Genomic DNA, 23,651 nt, shown 5'->3' with positions numbered 1-23,651 from the left:
AACAAATTAAAAATGAAACATTGATTTCAGGAGGCAATCTAGCCAGAACCTTATTGATTGTTTTTTTTTGTTTGCTGTGGACAAGACTGATAATAATTTCCCGCAAGTTGCCCAGTTTTCCAGAACATGGGAGTATTTGTCCTGATGATAGAAACCAGGCAGAGGAAACACCAATCATACTGGGTTGTAGGGTGTAGTTCCACTTACTTTGTCTTTGGAAACAAGAAGCCAGAAAATTGGTTGGGGGTGCTGAGCAAAATCCTCTGCCGCTGTTCTGGGGCTACTGCAAATTCTATTCCTCTTCCCAACCCCGCCTAGTTGCTAAATCAGTTTTTTGCAGTCCGTTTGTTGCGCCATCATTCGAAAGGGCGGGGAGGCGGCCATCCGCAAAAAAAAAGCACAAACGTTCAGTTTGCAGAATTTGCCACTACTTTTATTTCAAGTAACCGTGCATTTGGAAAACCGACGCCAACGCCAGTTGCATAACCCCCACCCCCACCCCTATTCTCTTGCAACGTGCCCACGTGCGGCACCCGGACAACGTGATTGACAGCACCCGGTGCGGTTCCCGGGCATCTTGACTGACAGCTCCACGTGCCGTTTCCCGGGCAGACCCCTCGCGGTCACTGGTCAGGTGGCTCCACCCCCCCACCCCCCTCGGACATGCGCGGTGGCGTGAGTAACGGGCGGGCAGACGCGAGCGGGAACTTTTCAAACGGGATAGCCCGGGGCGGGAGCGGAGCGGCGCCGGACTCAGGTAGGGGAACCGGCGGCGAGAGCGGGGCAATCGTGCCAGCTGTTTGTCGTCCCTTTCCGCCACCCCTGGAACGGTAACGCTCGGTGTCGGGTCGGGGTTCACCGAATTAGCCCCGGGAGTCTACAGGGCTTCTCCCACCACCCACCTACCCTGCCGGCCCTGCGATCTCCGGGTCCTATTCCCCCACCCTGCTTTATACTCCAGTCCCTTTGGGAGAGGGGTTCATCGGGGTCCCTTCTCCCCTCTCCAATCTCCGGGGTCCCTTCTCCCTACTTATCCCTTCCCCCCACGGGGGTTTTATGAGCTCTCTTCTCTCTACTCCAGCTCCCCCCCCTTCCCCGGAGGTTATTTCGAGGTCCCTTCTCTCCAGTCCAGGCCCCCTCCCCGGGAGGTCTCCGGGGTTCGTTATCCCACAGTCAGGAGTTCCCGGGGCCCCTCCTTCCTCCTCCCCGGGGGTGTCCGGGCTTCATCCCCCACTCCACACGCCTCCACCAGCCCCAGGGTTCACCGGGGTCCCCTCGCCACTATAACCCCAGGATGGGAGTCTCTAGGATTCTTCTCTTCTTCCCCCCCCCCCCCGCCGGTCCCCAGCCACAATTATCAGTGGGTTACCATCTTCTCCCGCCCGTCCCTTTCGCCCCATCATCCCTCCCTCTACAAGCAGAGCCTCCTCCCAGCTCTGTGCCGCTGGCCATGTGATGATATGTTGTTTGCTCGTCAGTGTTTGCATTCCTTTGCTGGAAGGGTTGTCCCTACTGTCAATAAAGGAATGTGTGTATCAGCAATTTTCTGTAAGAAGACACCAGGGAGTATGGAAAGATATAAATGTTTTTCTATAGTGTATCGACATACCAAATCGGTTTATAACTGCTACCCTATTCTTGAAAACCTGGGACAGTTTTTGCACCGCTAATCTCTCGGTCGCATGCGATGTGACAGGACAGTCTGTTGCTTTTAGCAAAGTTGGTTGAAGGATTGGGAAGGTCACTGGGGGTAATACTCCTGGTTGTTACAATAGTGTCTTCTGGGAGACCAGATGTTGTGAAAAGATTTCTGTGAGACTAATTTTATGTAAAATTAACAGGCACCCTCTGTGTATTTACATGCATGTCGCATCTTTCACAACCTTTGCAAATATTTACAGACTTCTCTTGTGTCATGTAGGACTTGGCTTTGAAAATTCTTGTAAGTTACTTGTCTCTTGACTGAAACTTGTCAAATGTTAATTGCATTTGGAAACTGCTTAGCTGTCTGTTTCTGGATTTAACTTTTGCCACCCCACCACTCCCCTTTCCAGTTAGTGTTACTCTGGAGTGGTGGTGGTGGGCGTGTGTTTCAGGACCATTCTGCCGATGTATTTATTTTAATATTTCTGTTCGGTGGGTTATTCAGCTTTTATTTTCAAAGCTGCCACGCTACTTGTGTGTTTATGAAAAGCACAGTTATCAGTTTTGGATAATTATCCTCACATTTAAAATTGAATGTAAATGGACAATTAGCATCCATATGCATATTTAATAAACATCCAAAGCACAGCCTAGAATTGCAGTCAGCAGAACATCACTATTAGGGTTCCATCTGATATCTTACTGGGATTAACTATGAAATACAAGTTTAGTTTAGTGCACTTGATTTTAAACTAGGTTATGAATATTCTTTGAAATGATCCACATAAAATTTATTTTTGTAGTGTTTTGCAGTTGCTGTTTTTTGCAATCTCCTGTCCAGACATTTTCCAAATCAGAATCAGGTTTAATATCACTGGCATATGTTGTGAAATTTGTTGTTTTGTGGCAACAGTACATTGCAATATATAATTAAAAAACTATGAATTACAATAAGAAATATATAAAAATTAAATTGAATAAATAGTGCAAAAAGAGAGGGAGAAAAATAGTGCGGTAGTGTTCATGGATTCCTTGTCCATTCAGAAATCTGATGGCAAGGGAAAGAAGCTGATCCTGATGTTGAGAGTGTCTTCAGGCTCTTGTACCACCTTGATGATGAGAAGAGGGCATGTCCTGGGTGATGGCGGGCCTTAATGATGGATGCTGCTTTTTTGAGGAATCGCCTTTTGAAGATGCTCTCAGTGCTGTGGAGGCTAGTGCCCATGATGTAGCTGACTGAATATTACCAGCGGAAATTCAACGGTTCTGAACTCTTTCAAAAAATAGCACAGGAAAGTCCAACAGTTTCTGGACAATCCCACCAATAGAGTTCTGCAGAAGGATTCCATTGATTCAATTGTTAGATGATCTCCAGGACCAGAAACATCACAGCATGAACTACAGAGACCAATCCACAACATAAGTTAAACCTTGCCCAAGACCTAGGACTTTGGAATCATCCTCCGACAGCATCGAGGGGGTGAGAGAGAGATCATTCGAATGCAGGACCCTGCTCTGGAAGCAGCAAGCAAGGACGTCACTTACGGACTCTTTCTTCTGGCAGCAGAGAGCAAGAGGCTGGTAGATGGTGTTGATCACCTGCTTGCATTATGCTCTCACCTTGGCACCTTAATCTGTGTTTGGCAAGAAATGGAGTCAATCATGGGCTTGCACCTTGTTTCCAGGCTTCTTGGCCTCGAGACCTTGGAGACAGCAAAGCTCCAGATCGCTCAACTGGCCCAAACACACCACCAGAATGTAGATCACAAGCTCCAGTGGTAACAGAACCACTTTTGGGGAAAAAAAAGACATGGAAGAAGTAGCAATGAATGCCACCTCCAACAGGATCCCACCACTAAGCACATCTTTCCCTCCCCCCCCCCCGCATTCCGCAGGGATCGCTCCCTACACAACTCCCTGTCCATTCGTCCCCCCCATCCCTCCCCACTGATCTCCCTCCTGGCACTTATCCGTGTAAGCGGAACAAGTGCTACACATGCCCTTACACTTCCTCTCCTACCACCATTCAGGGCCCCAAACAGTCCTTCCAGGTGAGGTATCACTTCACCTGTGAGTCGACTGGGGTGATATACTGCGTCCGGTGCTCCCGATGTGGCCTTTTATATATTGGTGAGACCCGACGCAGACTGGGAGACCGCTTTGCTGAACATCTACGCTCTGTCCGCCAGAGAAAGCAGGATCTCCCAGTGGCCACACATTTTAATTCCACATCCCATTCCCATTCTGACATGTCTATCCACGGCCTCCTCTACTGTAAAGATGAAGCCACACTCAGGTTGGAGGAACAACACCTTATATTCCGTCTGGGTAGCCTCCAACCTGATGGCATGAACATCGACTTCTCTAACTTCCACTAAGGCCCCACCTCCCCCTCGTACCCCATCTGTTACTCATTTTTATGCACACATTCTTTCTCTCACTCTCCTTTTTCTCCCTCTGTCCCTCTGAATATACCTCTTGCCCATCCTCTGGGTCACCCCCCCCCTGTCTTTCTTCCCGGACCTCCTGTCCCATGATCCTCTCATATCCCCTTTTGCCTATCACCTGTCCAGCTCTCGGCTCCATCCCTCCCCCTCCTGTCTTCTCCTATCATTTTGCATCTCCCCCTCCCCCTCCAACTTTCAAATCCCTTACTCACTCTTCCTTCAGTTAGTCCTGACGAAGGGTCTCGGCCTGAAACGTCGACTGTGCCTCTTCCTACAGATGCTGCTTGGCCTGCTGCGTTCACCAGCAACTTTGATGTATGTTGCTTCAATCATTTTGTTTGGATCCATCACAATATCAAGATCAATGAGGATGTGATTGTAAAGGGTTATTTTGAGGGAATATTTGCAGGGTGGAGAGAGAAAATAGTGCTGCTGGAAATATGATGGAGTTACAGTGCACCACAGAGTGCGTCAACAAAGTGTGCTGGTTATTTAGGTCTATGTTGTACATCTTTCCTCAACACCTTAGTGTGGATCATGACTAGGCAAACCTGTTGATTGCAAATCACACTTTTGTAAGTTTTGCTTCTTCCAATGTTTCATTTTCAGTCTTTCAAAAGTGCGTAACAAAGACTTGATGTACTCAAAATTGTTGAAAAGACAAATTCTGCCTTGGTTTTTGCAGACTTGTGAACAGGTTTTATTCATATCCCTATTTTAATTTCTTCAAAGCGGTCTGACAAGATTCCAACTTCTGGATGCCACAGTTTAGCAATTAGCACGACACTATTACAGTTTAGGGATTTGGAGTTCAGAGTTCAATTCTGGTACATTGTGTAAGGAATTTGTACATTCTTTCCATGAGCACATCAGCTTCCAACCACAGTCCAAACACCTACCAGTTAACCCTAACCCAAATTGCCCTGTGATTAGGCTAGGGTTAAATAATTGGGTTGCTAAGCTATGTGGCTTGATGGGGTAGAAAGGCCTCTTCTGCACTGTATCTCCAAATAAGTAAACTTTAACCTATCTGGATGCTGATGATGGGACACCAGTTTGCATCGGTGTCTTGAAGGGAATAACGGTGTAATAAAATGTAACTATCTGTTTCACTTGCCTTAATCATAATGTCTGAAGTTGTGTTGAACATGAAATATGACTGATTTGGGGAAAAAAGTGTTGTCACAAAATAAGTTAGAAATGGCACCCGTGGATCAGTATTAATCTTTTTCAACCTAAAAGCTAATTCTACTTTTTCAAAGCAGTTTACAAAGATTATTGTAGGACAAATGCAGAATAAATCAGAAGCCAAGCATTTTACATGGGCGGTTCCCCTCTTGGTCATCTTTAACAATTGGAAAAAGTTCCTCTATGAATCATTTTTAACTGTTCAGGGTTAAGCAAAACATACTGTCCCAGTCTGGAATCTAACTGCAAAAATGGGAACATAAAAACTTTAGCAGTAGAAGTACTATGAAACTAGTTTTGAAATGTCTTCTAACATCAGGTCTCAATCATTTTCAATAAAATTGCCCTGTGATTAGTTTTTCCATGACTTAAACTGAATCCTTTTGCGGATCAATCTAAGTTGTTACTACACTTTGTTTTGCTTGTCACGTGGACATTGCCGTTGTGACTTTGATATGCAGCGTCAGGTGGCTTGTCGAATGGTTCTTGTAATTGCGTTTCTACTAACAGTAGGTAAAGCGAAGTTCTTTTTTGGCAGACATTGAAAAACAAGCAATATGTTTTAATAAATATAGTACATCTGCTTGCAGTGATTACATCCCTTTATCAAGTTTGAATCTTGAAATGTATTTACTTTTCCTTTGGGCATGTGAACTTTGTCTAGCTTCTCTTTCCACCCTCCCCCCATGCCCTGGCCCCACCAATCTTATTTCATGACCCCAAAAGTAAACACGTAATATGCTGCTGAATTATTCAGCTTGTGCTTAAAATGAGTCCTAATTAAAACACCAACTGTTTGGTGTTGGTGAATAATGTAATCATGCCAGCCAAGCATTTGTTTGAAAGCGGGAAAGGATCTATGGGCTTTCTCAGAGTAAATGCTGACATCTGTTGCAGTCGGATATAGTCAGTTGTGCCTGGCAGCCCTTGTTTCGTGTTGGCTACTGCTCATTGTGGGTCTAGATTTACACTGCTACAATGAAAAGCAATATTCTTGCCAAAATGTGAGGCCAGATTGTGACTCGGAATCTTAATTTTAGTACACTTTCTACTCGAACAGTGCAAACATGTTAAGTCTCCTTGGTTGGTAGGTGGAAGTTTAGTATTTTATGCAGCTGTCAGCTTTGTACATAGTACAGCATAGGAACAGGCCGTTCAGCCCACAATGTTGTGCCAAGCCAATTAACTTAGTGATTAAAAGGCCAACTAAACTAATCCCTTCTGCCAGCACAATGTCAATATCCTTCCATTTTCCTCACATTAATGAGCGTCTCTTAAAAAGTCCTCAATGTATCTGCCTCCACCACCACACCTTGGCAGAGTGTTCCAGGCACCCACCACTGTCTGTGGGGGGTGGGGGAGAACCTCACATCTCCTTTGAAATTAACCCCTTTCACTTTAAAATACATGTCCTCTGGTATTGGATATTTCCACCCTGGGGATAGAGACACTGTCTACTCTATCTGTGCCTCTCATAATCTTATAAACCTCTTTCAGGTCTCTCCTCGCCCATTTCCGTGCACATTCAGGAGCCTCTTGAATGTCACAGTTGTATCTGGCACCCTGCCAGACCGCAGCAGATACCCACCATGTTTTTAAAAATTGCTATTTTGCGTGATTTGATTGGAGCGCTTCGGCATGGAGTGGCCTTACGCCTGTAGTCAATGAGCCACACAGTGCTAAGCTAAACCCAATACTCTAAGACATTTGAGGTTTGATTTTTAATATTGTGTTTTTCACTTGCTTTTTGTTGTTTGCGCTGTTTGTTCTCTGTGTGTTGGGTGTTTGACATTTTCTTTGAAAGGGTTCCATGGCGTTTTTTTTGTTTTGTGGCTGCATGCAGGAGGACGAGTCTCAAGGTGGCATACTGTATTCACACTTTGAACCTTTTATAGAGTTGTATAAGGTGATAACAGGCATAGATTGAGCGGACAGCCAGAGTTTTTAGCCCAGGGTGGAAATGGCTAATGCGAGGGGGTGTATAATTTTCAGGTGAATAGAGGAAAGGAGATGTCAGAGGAAGGACTGATGGATTTTTTTTTACACGGAGTAGTGGGTGTATGGAACACATTGCCAGGGGTGGTGACTGAGGTATACATATTAGGCACATTTAAGAGTCTCTTAGATAGGCACATAGATGATAGAAAAATGGAGAGGAATATGGGAGAGCTACGCGGAGTAGGTAAATGGACAGCACAACATGGTGGACCACACAGAGCCTCAGCTGTACTGTTGTAATTCCTGTGTATTGGTAATTGGTATAATCACATGCACCAAGATGCTGTGAAAAGCCCACCTTACATACTGTCTATATAGATCAGATCATAAAAAATGTGCATTGAGGTAGCACAAAAAATGCAGAATAAAGTATGAAAGCTGTCAAAAAGTAAACAATAAAAGTGCAAGATCACAATGAGGTGAAGAATCCACATCTCATAAAGTTGAATTCCATCTTGTTTGTTGCAATTATAAAATGTAAAGATTTATGTTGCATTAAGAAGTCCAGAAGTCCCAAAGTGTGTTCCAACAAGAACTGGCACCAAGGCACTCAATGAGGTTCGTGGGCAGATAATTTTTAAAAATGGCTTAAACAGCATCTTTTAAAGATGCAGAATGTTGAAAGCTTAATTAGGGAATTCTCCATCTTTGTGTTTAGGCGCTGAAGGCACGGTCTGTCTGCACTGGAGTTATTCAAGAAGCCAGAAGTGGAAGAATGCCAATGTCTTAGTGATGGGGTGAATTGTTGGAGGAGATAAGATAGCAAATCAAAGTGATATGAGAGATATTGTAGCTGGTGTAATTTTGTAATTAGCAGCAAAACTTGGGAACAATGCCTTTTTTGTCTAATTGAGTGCTTAGAATACAGGACCTCCTTGACCTGATTTATAGAAGTCCTACTTTGTGCAATTTGTCCCATGCATTTTTAAAAAGCGTTTTCAAGAAAGTAATAATGATTCATGGTGTTCATTGATGATGGGATACAGTGTAGTTTCCAGTGGTTTAATTGTGAGTAGTGTTGGGGTGATTATTCAATGAAATGGAAGAATCTAGCAAGTGCATGTAGAATGATCCAAGATGGGAAGCTATAGACAATGGATGTTCTCAGGAATAGAATCCTTGCGTAACCTGGAGACTGCCTGTACTACATTTCCTGAAGTGGAAAATCTGACTGTTCATGTGGAGGGTGAGTATGCAAACAAATCTCAACTGCAGTTAGGAAGAGGAGCATTGGAGTAAGCAAATAAGTCAACTTGTGATAAAAGATACAAATATATTGGGAGTGTCTGAAGAGATGTGTGTTTTCTGTCTGGAATGAGCTGATGTCCTGGAAATGGCAGAAATTTTGTTCTGCACTTTCTGTATAGTAGATCAGATGGAATTAGAAAGGCTTGTGTAAAAAAAGGGGAAGACAAGGAGCCTGGAGGCATCTGCTTCTTCATTAGGTCATGGAATGGGGTGTCATAGGGCAGCAATTGGCATCACCATTTTACTCAGCAGAACAGAATTTTGTTTTGAATTGATACACAGCATCTGCAAAGAGAAGGAGAATGACACACTACTTCAAAACTCAGAACACATAAACAAAGATTTTAAATTTGCAGAGATTGGGAGGGGGGTGGATAGGTCAAAGGGAAGCCGGCTTACTGTGGAGACGTTATTTATAATGGACATTTGAATTATTTTCACTGTGGTGAATTGTTTTTTGTTGTCTGAAAGAACAATAAACTTAGTGTTGCTTTATTTGGGTTAAAACTAGTGTTTATACTGCACAGTGTAGTCAGGCTAAAAGAATGGACAGGTAACCTCATCCCTGGCTGTTGTAGTTCTTGATATTGAGGTACATGAATTGTCAGGAGGTTGATACAATGCACAGAATTGGAAATTAATGGTGTAATTAAATTATGGCGTTAAGTTACGGAAATCCAGGATCAGTATATAAGTAAATGCTCTGTGGATCTTGTAACCTTAAGGAAACCATTTAATTTTATTTGTAGTAAGATAAATTCCATGGATAATTGTATATTTTAAATTAAAAATGGGTCAAACAATACTGTGGTGAGTGAGTGCATATGTAACATGCATTGTTTTAATTTTATCCTTTCGGGAACTTTGATAGTCTGTTGATGGACAGATGGCCTTATTTTGTGTTTTATCTGCTCATATTGTCAGTTACCTTGCGGTTCATAGTGACATTAGTTACCTTGCGGTTCATAGTGACATTGGTTACCTCCCCTATCAGGGATGTGGCAACTGTCAGCCTGCCCTTGCATGAAGTCATTTGGCATAGAATTTATTTTCTTAAGAAAATGACATTAAGTTTGTTTTTTTCACACAAGGTTTTTTCAACTGGCCGTAGTGAAAAATGATTCAAATAGATTTTGAGAATGTACCAATTGTATAATATTTCCTGATGTATACTTTAATGAAACCTGGGATTGATAGCTCTTGGCACCTATATGTCTGAAGACTAACAATGCTAAAACCATTTGTTAAACAATATTAACATACAATGGGGATTTGAAAGATCACATTAAGACAGACATTCACATTTACCAATAATGCAATCTCTGTAGTTTATAAACAAATTTTTTTATAGAAGGGTTACCTTGTGTGTAACTTAGTTGTGCATTGATGCTTTCAATTCTTAATTTAATCTCTTTATTTTAGTTGGAGATGATAAGAAATTAAAGGTCTTCCTCCACCCTTTGACAGCTCAAGTGAGTTAATTCAATGAGTAAGCCGTGCATATCAAACAGGAAGATTTCATGCAACACACATCAAAGTTGCTGGTGAACGCAGCAGGCCAGGCAGCATCTCTAGGAAGAGGTACAGTGGACGTTTCAGGCCGAGACCCTTCATCAGGACTAACTGAAGGAAAAGTTAGTAAGAGATTTGAAAGTGGGAGATCCAAAATGATAGGAGAAGACAGGAGAGGGAGGGATGGAGCCAAGAGCTGGACAGGTGATTGGCAAAGGGGATATGAGAGGATCATGGGACAGGAGGTCCAGGGAGAAAAACAAGGGGGTGGGGAACCCAGAGGATGGGCAAGGGGTATAGTCAGAGGGACAGAGGGAGACAAAGGAGAGTGAGAGAAAGAATGTGTGTATAAAAATAAATAATGGATGGGGTACGAGGGGGAGGTGGGGCATTAGTGGAAGTTAGAGAAGTCGCTGTTCATGCCATCAGGTTGGAGGCTACCCAGATGGAATATAAGGTGTTGTTCCTCCAACCTGAGTGTGGCTTCATCTTTACAGTAGAGGAGGCTGTGGATAGACATGTCAGAATGGGAATGGGATGTGGAATTAAAATGTGTGGCCACTGGGAGATCCTGCTTTCTCTGGCGGACAGTGTAGGTGTTCATGTTCAGTATACAAACACAGCTATCTCTTTCACCACTGGTGGGATTGACTTAAGCTTACAGTTGCAGAAGTTTCTTGTTGGTCAATGTTTTCCTATGTCAGTACCCCTTCCCCTCTTCCTGCAGGGTCAACAGTGATACCTTTATTGACTCCCAGTTCATTAATCTCACCAACTGCTAAGAGTAGAGTGACCACAAGTCAAAGGTACTGACAAATCAGCAGGGAGGGAGATTGAATTTCTGCCTGAGTGGTTCCACAGTGACCTCTCACTTACTGTCAGCAAGACAAAGGGGCTAATTATTAACTACAGGAGGTGGAAACCGAAGGTCCTCATCTGGGGAATTGAGGGAATTGAATTTTGCATGCCAGTTACCGAGGAGATGTTGGATTGTGCTTAATTAGGCATTTGGCAAAGTCCAATAACAAGTTAAGTTTCACTGGAGAGGCCAATGGGAAGTTGAGGCTTTGGCTCATCAAGGCTTCAGCGAGGAGAGGCATAGGCTGTAGGTAAACACGAGGAAATCTGCAGATGCAGGAATTTCAAACAACACACATAAAAGTTGCTGGTGAATGCAGCAGGCCAGGCAGCATCTCTAGGAAGAGGTACAGTTGACGTTTCGGGCTGAGACCCTTTGTCAGGACTGTACCTCTTCCTAGAGATGCTGCCTGGCCTGCTGCGTTCACCAGCAACTTTTATGAGTGTAGGCTGTAGGTAGATTTTTTTCATAACTTATTCTTTCATTTTTATTGCACGTATAGAGCAATAAGGATGCCAGGCTGGACAGTGGAATGCTCCTTTTGCAGAGTACGGGAAGACAGGGAGACCTCACCTCCAGTCAAGGCAGGGTGACTAAACCTGCAATAAGTGCATCCAGCTGCAGCTTCTAACAGATAGTGTTAAGCTGTTGGAGCTGGGTGAACTCCAGATATTCAGGAGGCTGTGGAGCAGATAGACAGGATGTACAGGGAAGTAGTTAAACCCAATGTGCAGGTAAAATGGGTGACTGTCAGGAGGAGAAAAGGGAATAGGCAACCAATGCAGAGTACCCATGTGGCCAATCCTCACAACAACAGGTTTGAATACTGTTTTGGATACTGTTGGGGGTGGGGGGAGGGAGAGATGACCTAGCAGAGGAAAACCACAGCAATCAGGTCTCTAGCACTGAGTCTGGCTCTGTGGCTCAGAAGGGAAGCTGGGGAATGGGGCAGAGAGAGAGCAGAGGCAAGCTGTAATGATAGGGGATTTGTTGGTTAGAGGAACAGAAAGGTTCTGTGAACAAGATTGATGGTATGTTGTCTCCTGCAGATCTTTGATCGAGTCCACATCATTCTTTAGTGGGAGGGTGAGCAGCCTGAGGTCTTGCTCCACGCCAGTACCAATGACGTAAGTAGGAGTGACAAGGTCCTGCAAAATGAGTTCAGGGAGTTGAGTTAAAGGACCTGACCTCCAGGGTTTTGATCTCAGGATTGCAACCTGTGCCATGTGCTGGTGAGGCCAGAAATAGGAAGATCATATAATTTAACATGTGGCTAATGAGTTGGTGCAGGAGAGAACACTTCGCAATTTGGATCATTGGTTTCTTCCTGGGAAGGTGGGGCATGTACTGAAGGAATAGTTTGCACCTGAACTTCAGGGGTCTAATATCTCAGCAGGACGGGTTGGATATTGCCTTGATGGGAGAAGCCAGAGAGCGGTAGTAGATGATCGCCTCTCAACTAGAGGCTTGTGACTAGTCGTGTACCGCAGAGATTGGGGCTGGGTTTGTTGTTTGCCATCTATATCAGTGATTTGGAAGATAATGTGTTTAACTGGATCAGTAACTTTGCTGATGACACCAAGATTGGAGGTGTAGTGGACAGCGAGGAAGACTGTCAGAGCTTGTAGCAGGATCTGGATCAGCTGGAAAAGTGGGCTGAAAAATGGCTGATGAAATTTAATGAAGATAATTGTGAAGTGTTGAACTTTGGGGGGACCAACCAGGATAGGTTTTTACAAACTGAGCGGTAGGGCACTGAGGAATCGGAACACAGGCCCATACTTTGTTGAAAGTGGCGTCATGGTAGTTGGGCTCGTAAAGAAAGTTTTTGGCACATTGGCCTTCATGAATTAATGTATTGAGTGCAGGAATTGGCATTGTTAAGTTGTGTAAGATGTTGGGAGGCCTCATTTGGAGTTTTGGGCACCTACCTGCAGGAAAGATGTAAATAAGATTGAAAGAGGGCAGAGAAAATATACAAGGATGTTGCTGGGATGAGCCCTGAGTTACAGGGAATGGTTGAATAGGTTAGGTCTTTATTCCCCAGAATTTAGAAGGTTGACGGGAGATTTGATAAGGGTATACAAAATTATGAAGGCTTTTTCAACTGAAGTTGGGCGAAACTAGAACTAGAGTAATGGGTTAAGGATGAAATGTTTAAGGGGAACACGAGGGGTAACTTCTTTACTTGGAGGGTAGTGAAAGTCTGGAATGAGCTGCCAGAGCAAGTACTGCATGCCGGTTCCATTTCAACATTTAAGGGAAATATAGATAGGTATATGGGTTGTGAATAGTATTCGGAATCCAATGGATGTTACCCACACTGAGGAGCGAATACTTTCAAATCGGGGAGAATAAATTGTAAAACCTAGTATAAAGTCAATGTAGAATTAGATGGCTGTGCCCATGAATTGAGTGGATGTCTATAATTTCAAGTTTCAAAGCTGCACTGGCCATGCAGGACACATTAACTGAAACGGTCATCGTGGTTGTAGTTTGCTGAATGGTGTAAAGGTTCCTTGGCCCATCATGTCCACAGTGACCATTTTGCAAACAATCTAATTGTGAATTAACTTTGTATTAACAGGTTTTACCACTTCTCTCCTTGGTAAGTTGGTAGGCTTACTGTCTGGGGAGGCTATAAAGTGATCACAGCTGACCCTGCAGTAGGAGGGGTGTATTGAGTAAAAGGGGACCTTGGATTTTAAACCAGTACACCATTTTAAACTGAAATCGCTCCCACTACCAGTGAATGAGATAGCTCTGTTAGCATACTGCACCTGAAACCTCTGATATAGGTCAGTTTATTTACTTGAGACAATGAATCTCAATAGTATATCAGAATCAGGTTTAATATCACTGGTATTTGTCATGAAATTTGTTGTCTTTGTGGCAGCAGTACAATGCAATACATAATAGAAAAATATGAAATACAGTAAGTATATATATTAACTAGTTAAATAAGCAGTGCAAAAAATAGAAATAAAGTAGTGAGGTAGTGTTCATGGCTTCAATGTCCATTCAGAAGTGAGATGGCAGAGGAGAAGAAACTGAGTCATTGCATGTGTGCCTTTGAGCTTCTGGTGACATGTACTTTGATAATCAATTTACTTTGAACCTTGAGGTGTCATTGGGTAGGGAATACCTTAATTTCTTATAAACTGTTTCAAACTGTGATACACCAGATCACATTAAGAATTGAAACGAGCATCAATGTACAGTTAAAAATTTGCACACAGGTGCTAGAGACTTCATCTCTAGTTTTGTGCTCGCAAAGTATACCAAGGCATAAAATACAATTGGTACATCTGTCTTCACATTCATTATATCATCAAATGTATACTATTTACAATGCCTCACTACAACTTATAATTCATCTTTAAACAGTATGCCCTGAAGTGTTTGGTTACGACCTATATGGTTACAACTCTTGACCCCCAAAGTGAAGCCAAGAAATTTCACTGTCAAATGTTCAATGAAACAGTTGTAATTGCAACTGCACGTACTACTTGGCATACTGTGAACACAGAGCTGTTTTAGTATGAACTGCATAGATGTTGTAGGCTGAAGGGACAAAACTCCTGGTTGTACTGGGCAACAGTGAACCTTGCCCGCTTTCTGAGACCTGAATTACCTATAACAGAAAACCTACTGCCAAGGCTATTCCAAATATTCCTCTGGTTTTAAAAAAAAGCAAACCAACTTTAGTGTTCTTTCCCAGACCAGTACCTCTGTTATTTAAGGCACTAATAATGCTAAGTTGGCTCTACTGGCCCAGAAACATTGTTCCAAAACACAGCTAAGTTGCATTATGGAAAGAGGTGACCAAGTGCACAGAGGAGAATATTCAAGGAGTTTTTTTTATTTAGTGTTAAATTTGGCAAGCTGTCTGACATCAGTTGGGGCATTGAGTATAGGAGCTGGGAAATTATTTTGCGGTTATGTAAGATGTTGGTGAGGCCACACTTGGAATATTGTGTACAGTTATGGTCTCCCTGTTATGTGAAAGATGCTTTTACTTTAAATAGAGTGCAGAAAATATTTACCAAGGTATTGCCTGGCATTTGGGATGGGGGGGGGGGTGCTGAGTTACAAAGTGTAGACTATGACTTTATTCCCCAGAGTGTAGGAGATTGAGAAGTGACCTGAAAGAAGCTTATAAAATACGATAGTGATGGGGATAGACAGGATGAGAGAATGTGGTCATTTTCCCGGTTTGGGGGGCGGGGAATGATAAAAATAGGGCAGAGGTTTAAGATGAGGGGTAAGACTTTTAAAAGGGACATCAAGGGTAGCTTCCTCACGCAAAGGGTGTTGTGCATTTGGAATGAATCACTGGAAATAGTGATTAAGGTGGGCACAATAGCAACATTTAAGAGCAATCTAGATAAGTACGTGGATAGAGATTTTAGAGGTCTATGGGTCAAAGGTGAGCAGATGGGACCAGGTCACTGGAAAACACTGTCAGCATGGACAAATTGGGCTGAAGGGCCTGTTTCCATGTTGCAGACAAGAGAAAATCTGCAGATGCTGGAAATCCGAGCAACATACACGAAATGCTGGAGGAACTCAGCAGGCCAGGCGGCATCTATGGAAAAGAGTACAGCTGACGTTTTGGGCCGAAACCCTTCAGCAGGACTGTAGAAAAAAAGCTGAGGGGTAAATCTAAAAGGTGGGGGGAGGGGAGAGAGAAACATCAGGTTTCACCTATCATCTTAAGGGGGAGGGATGAAGTAAAGAGCTGGGAAGTTGATTGATGAAAGAAACAGAAGACCATGGAAGAAAGAAAAGGGGGGTAGGGAGGAGCACCAGAGGCAGGCGATGGGCGGACAAGTTGATAGGGTGAGAGAGGGAAATGGTGAAGGAGGGCATTACCGGAAATTTGAGAAATCAATGTTCATGCCTTCAGGCTGGAGGCTACCTAAATGGAATATAAGGTTTTGTTCCTCCAACCCAAGTGTGGCCTTGTCACAATAGTGGAGGAGTCCATGGATGGACCTATCGGAATGGGAAGTAGAATTAAAATGGGTGGCCACAGGGAGATCCCACTTTTTCTGGCGGATGGAGCTTAGGTGACCGGCAAAGCGGTCTCGCAATCTATATTGGGTGTCGCCAATATACAAGATTGGGAGACCGCTTTGCCGAGCACCTTCAATTCAATTCAAAAAGCGGGATCTCCCAGTGGCCACCCACTTTAATTCCACTTCCCACTCCCATTCTGATATATCTATCCGTGGCCTCCTCCACTGTCATGATGAGGCCATACATAGGTTGAAGTAACAATACCTTGTATTCTGTTTGGGTAGCCTCCAGCCTGACGGCATGAACATTGATTTCTCGAAATTTCCAGTAATACCCTCTATCTCTCCCCCCCCCCCCGGCTCCTTTACCATTTCCCATTCTCTTTTTCCTCCCTCACCTTATCTCCTTGCCTGCCCATTGCCTCCCTCTGGTGCTCCTCCCCCTTTTCTTTCTTCCATGGCCTTCTGTCTCTTTCACCAATCAACTTACCAGCTCTTTACTTCATCCCTCCCACTTCAGGTTTTACCTATTACCTTGTGTTTCTCTCTCCCTCCCCCACCTTTTAAATCTATTCCTCCACCCCCCCGCCCCCCCAGTCCTGCTGAAGGGTTTCTGCCTGAAATGTTGACTGTATTCTTTTTCATAGATGCTGCCTGGCCTGCTGAGTTCATCCAGCATTTTGCGTGTGTTGCAGTTTCCATGTTGTATGGTTCTGACTCTAAATGGTATACCCCTTGCAGAGTCTGTCACCCCTGATTTTAAAGAATGAGGGCATGGAAAACATTCTCCCTGAATCCACCCTGTTAACCCTGTATGATCAGCACTCTCTTTTAAACGTTGTAATATTGTTTGCTCCCTCATTCTTCAGAGGTTCTTTTGTATCTCTAGCAGTCATTTTGCATTAGGTGAAGAATTATCCACAGTAATTGTTTATTTTTGTTATTTCTTTATCTTCAGTCCCCCACTCCAATTACCCTTATACTCAGGCTGAAAGTAAATTTGATATTATGAATATAAAATTAAAGTGACACAATTTTTGATTTTTAGCATATTAAGAGTTGGAGCATATCAGTGCTTGTAACTAGATTTTTAATAAATGATAGAATGAACGTTTATTTGTTGTATTTAATGTACAAAAATTAACTTGGTAGTTGAATTAAAGTTTAAATTTACCTTTTTCAAATTTAAATTTACCTTTGGATGATAGCCGAATTCTTCAATAGTGTAATCCATTAATAAAATTAAGAATTAGGTTATTTAAACATCTGGTCCTAATCAGCAGAATATAGCAATTAGGTAGTTGGGCATTCTCACTGCAGTCGGTACTGTTTGTTTCTTTTTCTCATTCAGATTAGTCTCTTACAATAGGTTGGAATCCTAAAGAGTTAATTGTCTTTTCAGTTGGCTGAAGTGGCTTTCTAGTGGCCAATAGCTTTAAAGGTTGTTCCTGACTGACAGCATTAATTAGTAGTAGGTGGATCAGATTCGCAATCCTTCATGCTTTGTGGAAACAGGGAGGCCATTTTGGAATACTGTTGTTGTTGGTTGAGAAATACATAGAGCAAGTTGTTCAAGTTTCGAATCAGTCAGCAGTAAACGTCGTTTAAATCGGTGGATTATAAGGATGTTTTCAATGAGAAGACCCCCCTATGTCTAAAGATGAAAAGCTGATCAGTGAACAAGGATACTTGGATTTTCTGCCTTGTCGATTTGCGTCAGGAGGTTATACTGACAGGTTCTGTGAATGCTACATGGGAAAATCCCCTGGATAAAAACTGTTCACTTATACTTGAGTGTTAACTGATTTTTAGCCTATCGGTTGATGAATAAATTGAGAAATATTCGTAATTTACTTAACAGATGTAGGTTTAAAATAATGATAGTTGCCATGTGCTGTTCAACGTAGCATACAAATGTTCCTATGTTGTCCCTGCTCTGCATGAGGAAATAATTTAAATTTGCATATATCTTAATCCCTTAATTGTAGATTTATGAATGTTTTAATGTCCTCACTGCTTACTGATGTACTGTGTTCATCCTGTTAACCTGTTATTGGCCGCTGAATTTAATGAAAATTGGGTAAAATTTGTTTATCATTTGGGTCTTTGGTTGGGGAGATGTTGAAACAAATGATAGGTACAAGATTCTTAACCCAGAATCTCCAGACATTTTACTGACCTTATGCATGTGGTAAAGGATGTTGCCATGGATTATTGCAGATAAAGTAATTTAAAATATTTTCTGACATTTGCAATAGGTTTCAGTTTTGATGGGAATTTTTCAGGATGTATAGCAATGTCAGATTGTATATTCCCTAATATTAGAATTTCTGAGAAGAGTTGTCTGCTAGTGGCTTATTTTCTGTCATAAGGTGCAGTATAAATGCAGATAATAAATAACTGTTGCAATTTCTAATTGTTTATCAACTGTCCCAGCTTTGCTGTCCCATGTTCACAACCAGCAATTAAATTTGAAGCAGTAGCATACTTGTTATAGTTCATTAGAACTATTTTCTGCCAGCAGCTTTTTTGAAATTTAGCAATTAGAAATTTAGCATGAATAATGAAAATTGCTTGTTAACCAGCATTAGCTACTGGAAAAATATATATCCTTTTTAAAAATATTACTGTTATTGAATTATCCTCATGTACAGTACTAGGCTCAGAATACTGCCAAGTGTGGTTAGTGATTCATTGTGTTGTATATAGGGTATAATGCACTAATGCATTGCACAAATTCAACGATGGACCAAAATAATTGGATAATAACTTCAAATTTGGATCATTGCTTTAAATAATTGTAGAGAGGAGACACATTGATAATCAGTCATACTCTTATTCACTGTCTTTGTATGTGAAGAACATGTAGTGGGACTGGTTCCGACATTTGTTAAAGTGGCTTCCTCTGGCATTCACTCTTTTTGAGGAGAAACTGTGTGTTTTACATCCATTTTACGGTGTCATTCTCTAGTGATTCACCATGCTGTTTGCTCTGCCGAAGGCCTGCCAGATTTTCAGGTTGGCTAGGAATCTAATTGAAATGAATACCAGTGTCCCAAAGAAAGAGGTCAATAAAAGTTCAAATGTTCTTTTACACTCTCAGTATAAATACTAGGGTTGCTGGTGATAGAAGACCTTTTTAACAGCTAGGAATCTCCAATCTAGGCTTAAATCTGATTGTCTTTGATATGGATAGGCAGTGGACTGCAAGGATGCATGTTCAATAGTGACAGATGGGAAGTCAGGGGATTATAAGATCTCCCAAAAGTAATATAATTTAGAATGTTGTGACATCCAGTACTTGAGTTTGTGTGTTCTCCCTGTGATGGTATGGATTTTCTTCCACATGTTAAGATGTGCAAGTTGGTAGGTTAATTGGCCACTAAGTTGCCTCTAGTGTCTAGGTAGGGGTAGAATCTGACAAAAGTGAAGGTGGTGGCTGTTAGCATTGAGGGGAGAATAAAATAGGACTCGTATAAGGTTAGTGTGAATGGATGCTTAATGGTCAACACAAATTTGGTCTAAAGAGCTAGTTCCCATGCCATATGACTGATTCCTGCATTACCATGCTTGAGGATTTGCCACTTTCTGTAATTCTGTACATATTAGACCCCACAGTGTGTTCTGTTTTTGAGGTAGGTTGCATTGCTCCAGTGAAAACTGGTTACTCATTCAGCTTCTTTTTGTAGTTGTATGATAGAAGGGAGGAAAACGCATTTAAGAAATGGATAATGCTTAGTGATCACAATGATGTTTTTGGGTGTTTGATAAGTATATATCCAAGTTATTCACAGTATATTGAAGGTGGTAATGAGAGAGATTTTCATTGATCATTTTGTACGTAGATAACCCATATCGAGATATTTGGATTTACACTTTATAGCATTTGGTTATAGATTTAATTCTTTGGAAAAGGGGGATGGAAAGAATGATTAAATTCATACTTTAGGAATATGTCACTCTGGTTAACTTGCAGTGATAATTGGGTGTTGATCTAAAGTTTGCTAAACTCTACAAAATAACATTAAACCTGTGCAGTTTGAGACTAAATTTGTGACTTTAGCTCTGCTCTTCCGTTTGCTTTTATTCACAACTTTATTTTCACTTTCTTTGCAATCAATTTATTTTTTTTGTAAACGTGTGGCTTTAATTTTAAGCTTTCAGGAAAATATTCAAGAAAGATTTAAATGGAATCTGTACCTCACTGATTTTTAAATACTTTTGGCCATATCTGAAAATGGAGATATAAACAGGACTAGTAGGACAATAGCATTGTATGATGTTGCTGAAGTATGGTGTTTTGCAATGTTTTTGGGTGTGTCTGATTTTGAAAAGGACGCATTAGGAGGCGGGCAGCTGGCTGGCCACATTTCTTTTGAATAGTAGTTCATCCATTTAGTTGAAGACAGTTAGCTGGTGACAGATGTCCCAACTGGGGAACTTAAAATCTGGAACTTGTGTTGTGAAGATCTTGGACCCAAATTATTTAAGTGCAGGACTGGACAATCCTAAGTCCCACAATAATAAGTCTGTTCATGTTACTGCAAAATGAAGATTGCTTTCAATATTGGAAATTCCTAGTAGAATGCATAAATTTCAGATTTTAAAATAGTAATTTAGCACCTTTTGACATAGGCAGTGTAGTAATTCATTATTCCAGACAATTCTTTCATTTAGTTTTGATAAAATTGAAGGCTTAATATTTCATAGCTTTAGAAAGTGCAAAATCCAAACCCAGAGGCAAAGAGAATATAGACTAGGGATACTATACTGCAGTAATAGGAGCTTAATTGAATTCAAATTGTTCTTTGGATGCAGGGAAGGAAAAATCTACAAATCAGCCCCTATACATACTCAGCTTGTAAACAGGCCATTTGGTGCTCCACATCATTGTATAAATATCTTTAAGGAGGCATGCCCTGGTATATTGGTACCGAGTTCCAAGACGATCAGAATTGATTCCTGCACAGACATGGCTTGTGCCCCCCTCATTCTTGCTTCTCGCAGTCCCTAAATCTTTGCTTGAGTATCTGCCTTGATTATTTCTTTCCCTAACCAGCACTCTTCTTTCAGTTTTGCATTCCCTGCTCTGATTTTGCAACTACTGTGAGGCTGACTCCAGCCGCTCACCCCCTCTATATTCATGGTCTTAACTATTCAGTGTCCTCCCTTTTCATCTGCTCCTCCTCAGATGCCACCCTCTTCTAGTACTAATGACTGCTCTATGAGCACCAATTATCTTCCTGCCTGATCCGCGTGAGTTCATGACTTCATCTGGGAGAAAGCGAAACCTGACAAAGAATTGTTGATGTGCTTTAATGTTGACCATCTGTGTGTGGTGATACAGAGGTACTCTCCTTGTGATCACCCTCGAAAAATGATCACAATGCTGTTCCCCAAGCCCCTTCGATGGCTGAGAAATTCTTCCCAGAGATGCAATATGGATAGTATTCCCTGAGACATAATGACCTTTACCCATGACGTGAAAGATAAACACAATCAACTAACTGAATCTGCTAATTTGGGTTTTCTCAGACGTTCATAATTTATCTTCTCCTACACAATGACACGCAAGCCTTGATATTAAATGGTGGATCTTGTGTGCACCCAACTAAAGTGCATGTTCATTTTATTTATTTAACCATACAGCGTGGAGTAGACCCTTCTGGTCCTTTGAGCCATGCTACCCCTGACATCCCCAATTAACCCTATCCTAATCTCAGGACAATTTACAATGATCAATTAACCTACCTGGCTGTCTTTGAACTACGGGAGGAAACTGGAGCACCCGGCGGGGGGGGGGGGGGGGGTATGGACATGCATTCCACAGGGAATGTACAGAGACTCATTTCAAAACAGCGCCAGAATTGAACTCCAGAATGCCCCGAACTGTAATAGCATTGCGCTGTCTGCTATTCTATTGTGGTGAGGTTTGGGGTCAAGCAAGCTGTATCATCATTCCAATCCTTTTCTCAGTCCCTGTTGTTGTAATACTGTATTATGCCTCCAACAAACTCCCATTTGGAGTGGTTGTGATTGAATAAAGAGGAAACTAAGCAGTTTTCATCTCCAACGTTAGCCAATCTCTGTCATTGATTCGCACTTGGAGATGAGGATTCCTCACTTTTGTATCATTGGAAGTCTGAACTCCAAGCCATGGTTGACTCACTAACTGGTAAAGGTTCACTGAGCAGCAGTGACTTGACCCTTTCTCTAATTGCCACCCCCACAACTACATACACACATCCTATACAATAATGTAATAGTATTCAATACAGACTGTACTAGGCACTAAAAATCTCTGCAGACATGCTACCAACTTTTTTCATAAAATAATTGTTCAAGAGAGGGGAGCCAATATAAAAATGAATTAAAATTGAATAAGTAAACATTGGCATTGTCCCCTGTGCCAGCAATCCCAGTATCGAGCCTTTAATCATGCTCAAAAAGCTCTGAGCCACATTTTCTGCATGCCAGATTGGCAACTCCTAAATCAAGCTCCATCGTAGAAAGATTTTGCGGAATATGGAAAAGTTGGGTGTTATCATCCTGAACATAGAAGCTAAGCCTACATTTGAGTCATATGAAGCCTAAAATTTCACTTGAGACCAAGATTAAATCGTTCAGAAAATCTAGCATTGTAGTGTGATTGTCGTTACAAAAACCATACCATAGAACCATGGAAACTACAGCACAGAAACAGGCCCTTTGGTCCTTCTTGGCTGTGCTGAACCATTTTCTGCCTAGTCCCACTGACCTGCACACGGACCATCCATGTATTTGTCCAATTTATTCTTAAATGTTAAAAAAGAACCCGCATTTACCACCTCGTCTGGCAGCTCATTCCATACTCCCACCACTCTCTGTGTGAAGAAGCTCCCCCTAATGTTCCCTTTAAACTTTTCCCCCCTCACCCTTAACCCATGTCCTCTGGTTTTTTTCTCCCCTTGCCTCAGTGGAAAAAGCCTGCTTGCATTCACTCTATCTATACCCATCATAATTTTATATACCTCTATCAAATCTCCCCTCATTCTTCTACACTCCAGGGAATAAAGTCCTAACCTATTCAACCTTTCTCTGTAACTGAGTTTCTCAAGTCCCAGCAACATCCTTGTAAACCTTCTCTGCACTCTTTCAACCTTATTTATATCCTTCCTGTAATTTGGTGACTAAAACTGAACACAATACTCCATATTCGGCCTCACCAATGCTTTATACAACCTCATCATAACATTCCAGCTCTTGTACTCAATACTTCGATTAATAAAGGCCAATGTACCAAAAGCTCTCTTTACGACCCTGTCTACCTGTGACGACACTTTTAGGGAATTTTGTATCTGTATTCCCAGATCCCTCTGTTCCACTGCACTCCTCAGTGCCTTACCATTAACCCTGTATGTTCTACGTTGGTTTGTCCTTCCAACGTGCAATACCTCACACTTGTCAGTATTAAACTCTATCTGCCATTTTTCAGCCCATTTTTCCAGCTGGTCCAAGTCCCTCTGCAGGCTCTGAAAACCTTCCTCACTGTCTACTACACCTCCAATCTTTGTATCATCAGCAAACTTGCTGATCCAATTTACCATATTATCATCCAGATCATTGATATAGATGACAAATAACAATGGACCCAGCACTGATCCCTGTGGCACACCACTAGTCACAGGCCTCCACTCAGAGAAGCAATTCTCTACCACCACTCTCTGGCTTCTTCCATCGTGCCAATGTCTAATC

At 42.1% G+C, this 23,651-nt stretch overlaps 1 protein-coding gene across 4 annotated transcripts in view; it reads left to right on the top strand.

Annotated features, from left to right (window-relative positions):
* Nucleotides 1–685: 685 nt before the first annotated feature.
* The window catches only part of LOC134352129 (SUN domain-containing protein 1-like), a 92,659-nt gene continuing 69,693 nt past the window's right edge, over nucleotides 686–23,651 (top strand). For 2 of the 4 annotated variants that reach the window (XM_063059352.1, XM_063059350.1), the window contains exon 1: nucleotides 17,429–17,653. The gene's annotated coding sequence lies outside the window, so the exon portion shown is untranslated. Of the gene's footprint in view, nucleotides 758–17,428; nucleotides 17,781–23,651 lie in introns of those variants that run through there. The other 2 variants (XM_063059353.1, XM_063059351.1) reach the window with 2 other exon arrangements.

Source organism: Mobula hypostoma, chromosome 9, assembly GCF_963921235.1.
Source record: "Mobula hypostoma chromosome 9, sMobHyp1.1, whole genome shotgun sequence".
Lineage (NCBI taxonomy): Eukaryota > Metazoa > Chordata > Chondrichthyes > Myliobatiformes > Myliobatidae > Mobula > Mobula hypostoma.
Note: the sequence above shows the minus strand (reverse complement) of the source record. Positions and strands in the feature narration are given on the sequence as shown.